Here is an 8,773-nt window from a genome sequence, read left to right on the forward strand (position 1 = left end):
GAGCACAGACGTACAGTACAACAATAGTATTTGTTGCTTTGTTGTGGGCAGCAGATGACATCATAACCCTTCAGCAGCCTAAACACCTGTTTTTTGATTGGTGGTTGCACATCCAGGCACTATCCAGACCCAACCCTTGGTGAAGTTCTGAGAAGGATGAGATAGGGTGCATTCCAAGTGATATGGTCAGAGACAGAACATTTAAATACGACACTGAAATATAGCAAACAGGTTTGTCTGAGTTGTTTTTTTAAATATTTGTCTCAAAATAGGTTTTCTACCCAAGATGTTGCAACGTCACCATGTATGGTGGTGGTGGTCTCTCCCATAATCATCGTCACCACAACCTCACCACCATCATCACGATCATCATCGCCACCACAACCTCATCACCACCTTTATCATCACCATCATAACAACCTCATCACCACCTTTATCACCATAACCACCATTATGACCATCATCAACACCACAACCGCATCACCACCATTATCATCATCATCACCGCCATTATGAACACCACCACAGCTGTCTCCACTACCGTAATCATCACTATTCCTACAACATCTAAACTGAATCAAAATGTTTTTTTTAATCTAAGTTGAAAACTCGTTTTTTTAGAATTACTGTTTGTGTTTAGTTTGTTGTCCTTCCACCGCACCTGCGTTTGCTATGTACGGTGCGAAAGAAGTTCCACACACACAATCTATGCCAGGTGAAAGTGTCCCTGCTCAAACAGCATTCGACAAATGCCATCATCTTGGTTGTCAGAACAGAGCCAGAGAACAGACATTCCACATTACTTTGGCAAGAACCCATTCTACCACTACCCCCACCATCATAATCCCCACCACAATAACCTTCACAATCGTCGTCATCATCACCACCACTGCTGCTTCAACAAGTTCTGCAATCATCATCACCACCGTTACCATAAGACAAAGGTCCCCTGTATAGCCTTAACAGACTGTTGGAGCAAGTGCTGTTAGCGAGTAGCATCTATGAAGGCTGGCACGGCATACGAGGGGGTGGGTGGCCAGCACCACGCCCGGTCGCCTTTGTCTCCCCCAGTGGCGATGTTTACATACCGCACAGGGTACTAATTTGAGACCGAGTTGACCTAGGGGAGGCCCAGGACCGGTTCAAATAATTAAATCGTCAATGGTGATGGCCGCAAGAAGAAATCGCCCTCGGGTCGACGGGTTCGGAGCGCAGCGCGCTAACCCACGACACTACCGCTCCCCATCACCACCACGATCACCACCACCATCATCACGACCACCACCAATACCACCATCATAAACACAATGCTTCCCAAAAATACACCAAGCCAAAGTGTCCCTGGCTCAAAAGAGAACTGGGACAAATTCCCATCTCCACTGGCAGTCCAGATAGGAGCCAGAGTGCGGGCATCACCATGAGAAGAGATCATTCGACCACGCAGAGGAACTTGAAACCGCAGTTGCCACCCACCCACCCACCCCAGTGACCCCACAAGTCTTGATGAGGCTGAGTGAGTGGAGAACTACAACACAAGCAAGCCGGTTTAATGGTCCACGGATGAACCCGGGCAATTACCCAGGGCAGTGCGTTTCTCTAAAGCTGGGCGTGAATAATTGGCTCTGAATTTAATGACCAACTTCTAATTTGCATGGCTGTGCTGACAGTCAAGTCACGGGGTGGCCAGTAACCCCCCCACCACATCGCTTCTACCTGTCCACATTAGACCCAGAGAGATAGAGTTCCGCTTGTGCTAACCCCTTACACCACTACGGTATTCTATTCGTGCGCAACGGCAGGCAAATATGTTCTAGAGCTAATGCCAGAAAAAAGTGGAAAACCTATTCTCATATTTTGGTACTGGCAAAGGAGGTCCCATGATGATAGAGTTGATGTAGTTTGGCTTTTCCTCCTCCGTTGAAAAGGCGTATACTTAGTGGTTTATTGGGGGGGGGGGAAAGACTGATTCAAGTTCACGATGGGATCCTACATGTCATCATCAGCCGTGAGCTATCGTCTGCTGGATGAGTTATACCACGCATTTGTGTGATCTTTCGAGACTCGGCACGGTCAGCCACCCATTGCTTTAGTGAGGATGCCGTCGTTTCTGAGACAACACGCACAGACTACAGGTTTATTTCCTCACTTTGTTCCAAAAAAAAGGGCGCACAAAGCGAAACCGCACGAGGAGACAGCTGCCTGCCGAGTAGCGTGCACTGTACACACGCATGGTACACACACAGTACACACAGTACATACACAGTATACACACACACAGTACACACAGTACACACACACAGTACACACACACAGTACACACACACAGTACACACACAGTACACACAGTATACGCACACACAGTACACACAGTATACGCACACACAGTACACACACACAGTACACACAGTACACACAGTATACACACAGTATACTCACACACAGTACACACAGTACACACACAGCACACACAGTACACACACACAGCACACACAGTACACACACACAGCACACACAGTATACACACACACAGTACACACAGTATACACACACAGTACATACAGTATACACACACACAGTACATACAGTATACACACACACACAGTACATACAGTATACACACACACAGCAAACACAGTATACACACACAGCACACACAGTATACACACACAGCACACACAGTATATACACAGCACACACAGTATACACACAGCACACACAGTATATACACAGTACATACAGTATACACACAGCACACAGTATACACACACAGCACACAGTATATACACACACAGCACACAATATACACACACAATATATATATACACACACACACAGTATATACACACACAGTACACACAGTATATACACACACGGTACACACAGTATATACACACACGGTACACAGTATACACACACAGTACACAGTATATACACACACAGTACACAGTATATACACAGTACATACAGTATATACACAGTACATACAGTATACACACAGTACATACAGTATACACACAGTATATACACACACAGTATATACACACACAGTACACACAGTATATACACACACAGTACACAGTATATACACACACAGTACACAGTATATACACAGTACATACAGTATATACACAGTACATACAGTATACACACAGCACACACAGTATATACACACAGCACACACAGTATACATACACACAGTACACACAGTATACACACACAGTACACACACACTACATACAGTATACACACACAGCACGCACAGTATATACACACACAATACGCACAGTATATACACACACACACAGTACACACACAGTATACACAGTACACACAGTATATATACACACACACAGTACACACAGTATATATACACACACAGTACACACAGTATACACACACACAGTACACACAGTATATACACACACACAGTACACACAGTATATACACACACACAGTACACACAGTATACGCACACACAGTACACACAGTACACACAGAATACGCACACAGACAGTATGCACACACACAGTACACACAGTATACACACACTCAGTACACACTATATATACACACACACAGTACACATAGTATACACACACACAGTATATACACACACACACAGTATATACACACAGTATACACACACACAGTACACACAGTATATATACACACACAGTACACACAGTATACACACACAGTACACACAGTATATATACACACACAGTACACACAGTATCCACACACACAGTACACACAGTATACGCACACACAGTACACACAGTATACGCACACACAGTACACACAGTATACGCACACACAGTACACACAGTATATATACACACAGTATGCACACACACAGTACACACAGTATACACACACTCAGTACACACAGTATATATACACACACACAGTACACACAGTATACACACACTCAGTACACACAGTATACACACACTCAGTACACACAGTATATACACACATACAGTACACACAGTATATATACACACACAGTACACACAGTATATTCATATTCTTAGGTTTTTTCGGTAAAGTCACGTAGGTAAAAAAATCAAAATTAATGAAAATAAAATAAAACAAAAATCACGACGTTTCGGAGGCAACACAAGTCTCCGTCATCAGGTGGGACCGTCACAGCCGAATTAGCTGCATCAAGTGAGGCAATGATTCAAGATGTAATCCCTTATAAGCAAGTTGAAGGGGGGAGGAGATCATCAGAATGTGGTAGCCAATGAATGGAACGTATCGGGAGGGAGGGGGGCGGGGCTCAAAGACAGCACGGAGTGCTAAGTGCAACGCATCGGGAGGGGGAGGGGGGCGGGGCCAAAAATGGACGACGGCTTGGACGCGGTTGCTGCTGCACACGCCAACACATTGGACGTTGAGGGGGAGGGGAGGCCTGATACACATGATAGACAAAATAACGAAAATGCCCATGTTTATACCAATGCTGGCTGAACAATGAAGAGAGTACTGTTAAAAAATAACTGGGGATGTTAACACTCGGTAAAGTAAAGTAAAATAGTGCCTGTCAGATAAGATGGTCCAAAAAAGTGTAATTAAGTCTTTTTTGCGTGGTTGATAACATCTTTCCAATGATTACTAAGTTTGTACCCATCATCACGGTTGAAATTATGTCTGTGTTTGTATATTTGTATGGCTTCGTGTACAAACCTTTGATGGTAGCCGGGAGGTTTGCAGAGAACCTTGGTCTCGGAAAAGACAATTTCATGAGAGCCCACCAAGTTGTAGCAATGATCGGCAACGGCAGAAGAATCAGTTCTGCCGTGTTTCAGATCTGACTTGTGCTCGCGGACACGATCAGAAACATGACGTTTCGTTTCTCCAATGTAGCAATCACCACAAATGCAACTCAATTTGTAGACTCCAGGATACTGTAAGTCAGGAACGACATCCTTCACAGATGGAATCAGATCACGGATTTTATGCACTGTACTGAATCGGACTTGGATCTTATGTTTGTTTAGAATTTTGGAGATCTTTTTGGTCACGCCTGCTATGTATGGTAACGTGATGGTTTTGGTCGGAGTTTCTGTGTGGTGGGAGAGACAGCTTGGCGGATAGTACGGTCAGAGTATCCGTTCATCCTGAGGGCCCGATGTACATGTCTTAATTCACCGGTCAGGTGGTGTTTGTCAGAAATGCCATGGGCTCTGTGGTATAGCGTTTTGATGAGAGAATTCTTTTGAGATGGGTGGTGGTGGGAATCCGGTTTCAAGTAGGAATCTGTGTGGGTGGCTTTCCTGTAGACAGAATGTCCCAAGGATCCGTCAGGCCTCCTCTCAAACAGAATATCCAAGAATGGTAGTATACACACACACAGTACACACACAGTATATACACACACAGTACACACAGTATATATATCCACACACACAGTACACACAGTATATATACACACACAGTAAACACACAGTACACACAGTATATATACACACACACAGTACACACAATATATATATACACACACACAGTACACACAATATATATATACACACACAGTATGCACACACAGTACACACAGTATACACACACACAGTACACACAGTATACACACACTCAGTACACACAGTATATACACACATACAGTACACACACACAGTACACACATACAGGACACATACAGTACACACACACAGTACACACATACAGGACACACACAGTACACACAGTATATGCACACACAGTACACACAGCACATACATATTACACAATATACACACACACTGTAAATACACACAAAGTACACACACAATAAACACACACAGTACACACATACAGGATACACATAATGTTGTCCAACCTCTGATCGCAAAGCCGCGTGTGAATGAATTCAGACCGCATATCGAGAATGTGGGGCTAGAAACAGGTTAGCTGCAAATACGCGAAATCGCATAAACCGAGTCCACACGAAGCGAGGAAAACCTATACGGCCTTAGTCCATCAGCCTATGGGATTTCCAGACCAAATAATTATTTAGCAGTACTCTATAGAGGTGCTTGTACTTGAACGTGCCCGAGACAATGTTCCCCTCGGAGATGGGAACTCTGAGATAACCGTGTCTGTAGGAGCTACATTGGATGATTGTTACTTCACAGAATCGTGAGATATTTTATGCGGGTTGGGGATGTCTTCGTCCAGCAGTGGATAGTTCATGGCCGCGTGTGGAGATTTTGTTGAAGACAAACTATCGATCCGATTAGGACGTTGAATGGTTTTAGCAACGGTGCTGGCCAAACACCTGAACGCAGGACCCTCATGAATGTGGCTCCAGAATTTGGGGTAAATTAAAATCGACATCAGCGTGTAATCGTTAATTTGACTCGTTAAACAAATAGCATGCCGAGTTTGCAGATGCTATTGGCAGGAGCAGTCCCATTTACGAATGTAAAATAAACCTACACATTAGCATTCATTGTAAGTTATTTTGGGGCACTGTAATAAATAAATGAATAGACCTCTCCGCATTAAAATTGTATATTGTGGTCGGTCCATCAGCCTGTGGGCTTTCAGAGGAAACAGAACCGTAGGTAAAGATCCCCCGTGTAGCCTGTAACAGACTGTAGGGGCAAGTGCTGTTAGCGAGCACCTATGAAGGCCGTAACAGCACACGAGGGAGTGGGTGGCCAACAACACGCTAGACCGCCTTTGTCTCCCCCAGTGGCAATGTTTTTACACATCGCACCAGGTACTCATTTCAAGTTCAATTTCATTTATTAGGTATAGCCCTGTGAGCCATTCGGCTCTTGAATCGGATGCAACCGCAACAAACAAATAACAAAAACATGAACAAGAAAACATCTTAAAGTTAATATGTGACGAAGTGCAAACATAAAATCCAAGAAAAGACAGCAAAATATTGCAGAAAAAACACCTTACACCAACGCTGTGTGCAAAAATCCCAGTGGGATGCAAGTCAAACAACAACAACCACAAGACAACTTAGATTAAGGCCATCAGTCTTACTCCCTACTACAGCAAACAAACATGGTCAAACCAAAATAAAGCCATGAAAGCAATGAAACAGTGATCATAGGAACTGTGACGGAATTTTCATAATAAACGACATAAACAACATGTACCACCACCAAACCATGTAGCCATAGCTGGCTGAGGCTGAGTAGACCTTGGGGAGGCCTCTGGGACCGGTTCAGATAATCATCACCGGTATTGGCCGTGAGCTTGAATCGAACTCGGGTTGCCAGCTAACTACTACCAACTAGCGCTCCCCATCATACACACATACGCACGCACGTAAGCACCGACATACCTTGTTGCCCACGCGGTATGCAATGAAGCCTCCCACGGAAGCCAAAACAAAACTCCAACACCGGAGCGGGCACCCAAAGCGCACCACCAATTCCAGGCAGGACAATTCAACTTGCAAGCTCAAACGCCACGCTCGCAATCGCGTCGCCAATCTACCTGCCCTCTCGCTTACGTGCACTACACGTGGACTTGCACACAACGACTATGAATTAAAATTATTATCTCAGCGTCCACAAGTTCGCCAATAATGCCAGTGTGCAATAACGTGAAATGGTTACGGGGTGACGGGCAGCAGTGAGCAAATTCAACTGCTGCTGTTCGCTGTTCCGCACTGGCCTGCCAAACCCACCTTTACGTGGCTGTCTGTCGTGTTGCTTACCTTACCTGCCCACCCCCACCCCACCTGCCCGCCCAGGTGAGTGGTCGGTCACATCTGCGCGCTCCGCCCCCCATGCGTTCACCTGTGACCTGCCTACCTGGCCAGTCGCCAATCACACTCGAACACAACACGACATCAACGAGTGCGTACTTTATTGCGTCGCCACCGAAGGGATTATCCGTAATAGAGTTTTTTTTTAGGTTAGATCGTGTAAATATGTGTGTCGTTAAAACCCCGCCACCAACTAGTCAGGGTTGTCGAGGTTTGCTCGCTACGAGAGGGGTTCAGGAGAGATTTCGTGTGTTTTGCTGTCCCTCTGAAAGAAAGCAGACGCCAGTGGTTTACTGCATAGTCCGCAGTTTCGGGCAATGTCCCTTCGTCACAGTGCAGTCACAGAGGCCAGAGAGTGGTGTAGAGTTTGAATTATCATTCAGCGTTACCCACGACGCCCCCTATGTACGCACGTGCTGACATTGTCAAGTTCATTTGATAAACCAGCTGAGTGAGGACTCAAAGAGACCACGATTATTGACGCTGCTTTGGCAGTGGCGCAGAATCGCAAGTGACAAAGGCAACCTCAACACGTTCGTCAACTGAAAACTAATTTCTTTGGAATTGCCTGTTGTGTTTAGTTCGATTAGCACGGTTGGCTACGTACGGTGCGAAAGAAGTTCAACGCACATACAAACGCCAATAACTTTAAAGAAAAATATGTTATCGGCGCATATTCGGGCAATGCCCCTCCTCACAGCACATGTGCTGCATTACCCTAAACCACATGTGCTGTGCAGAAGGGTCATTGTCTGAAACGTTGCTTATTATAGATTGTTTCCCTTGTAAGGCAGTGTTATTGATGAACGAGTTGAGTTTGTTACGTCAATTGCGAGAGTGAAGTGTGGGTAAAACCATTCCTAGAGTTATATAGCTAAGTGGGGCATTACCTGGTAAAATAAAAAATATAGTAAATAATAAATAGATGAGAGTCTTCGAACTCCTGCCGGGTCGTGGAGGTTGTTTGACCATACTTCACCTTGCGGGGTAATGCGGGTTTGTAAAGGTGGGGGTATTGTATGTATGTGTACTGTA

The 8,773-nt window shown here is 44.9% G+C and overlaps 1 protein-coding gene across 3 annotated transcripts in view; it reads right to left on the reverse strand.

Annotated features, from left to right (window-relative positions):
* The window catches only part of ARHGAP8 (Rho GTPase activating protein 8), a 38,731-nt gene extending 31,049 nt beyond the window's left edge, over positions 1-7,682 (reverse strand). For 2 of the 3 annotated variants that reach the window (XM_078597095.1, XM_078597094.1), the window contains exon 1: positions 7,310-7,682. The gene's annotated coding sequence lies outside the window, so the exon portion shown is untranslated. The remainder of the gene's footprint in view (positions 1-7,309) is intronic. The other variant, XM_078597096.1, reaches the window with a different exon arrangement.
* Between the last annotated feature and the right edge of the window lie 1,091 nt (positions 7,683-8,773).

Source organism: Lampetra planeri, chromosome 8, assembly GCF_965212315.1.
Source record: "Lampetra planeri chromosome 8, kcLamPlan1.2.h2, whole genome shotgun sequence".
NCBI classification, from domain to species: domain Eukaryota; kingdom Metazoa; phylum Chordata; class Hyperoartia; order Petromyzontiformes; family Petromyzontidae; genus Lampetra; species Lampetra planeri.